Genomic DNA, 843 nt, shown 5'->3' with positions numbered 1-843 from the left:
CATCCATACATAACTGAAGGACGGGAAATATGATGGGACAGAGAGAGAGAGAGAGAGGAGAGAGAGGGAGGGAGAGGGGTAGAGTGCTGGATGGGTGATGGAGTTGCTTCTCGAAGATGGTGGGAGATGCCTACTAGACAAACTGAGGGTGGAACTGCAATGTTATCAATAAGAGTGGGGATGTGTTTCTGTGTGTGCCTGTGCGTGATAGATCTGTCAGGACGCATCCATGGATGATGAAGGGGAACCATGTGTTTGGTAAGAAAACCTAACTAGATCGGTAGATCAATTGTTGTTTGTCGGAGGAAGGGAGAGACACAACTAATGAGGTAGATCGATTGACATGTGGGTAAAAACGATTTATAAGGACCTAGCTAGCTATATGTATAGCGAGAGATCGGTCGGTGTACGTCCATTTGTTAGAGGCAAATAGGGCCCGGCGAGACGGATAGACAGAGAGAATGGAGCTAGGAGGTGGTGCGAGAGGCCCAACTACTAGCTAGATAGGGGGAGGAGTGTGCGGTTGTGAGATCGATGAAAAGAGGGGCGAGAGTTTACATGTGTGTCTGACCGTATGAGAGACACGAGGCAAGAACACATAAAGGAGGAGATTGAAGGTGTGTGTGTATGTTGTAGGCAGGCATCGCTGGAGAGGTTTATCGATCGGTGTGTGTCGGAAAGGAGTTGTGGAGACTCTGGGAGAACGACCTAAAGAAAAAAATTAATGTGCCCGGTGGATAGAATGCTGAGGGAGGGGGAGCGCGAGGAGGGCGTGTGCATGCACGAGAGAAAGTTAGTGGTAGCTACAAAGGTTAGAAGATTGTGTGGGTGTAAGAGACTAAC

This window comes from Triticum dicoccoides, chromosome 2A, assembly GCF_002162155.2.
Source record: "Triticum dicoccoides isolate Atlit2015 ecotype Zavitan chromosome 2A, WEW_v2.0, whole genome shotgun sequence".
Lineage (NCBI taxonomy): Eukaryota > Viridiplantae > Streptophyta > Magnoliopsida > Poales > Poaceae > Triticum > Triticum dicoccoides.
Note: the sequence above shows the minus strand (reverse complement) of the source record.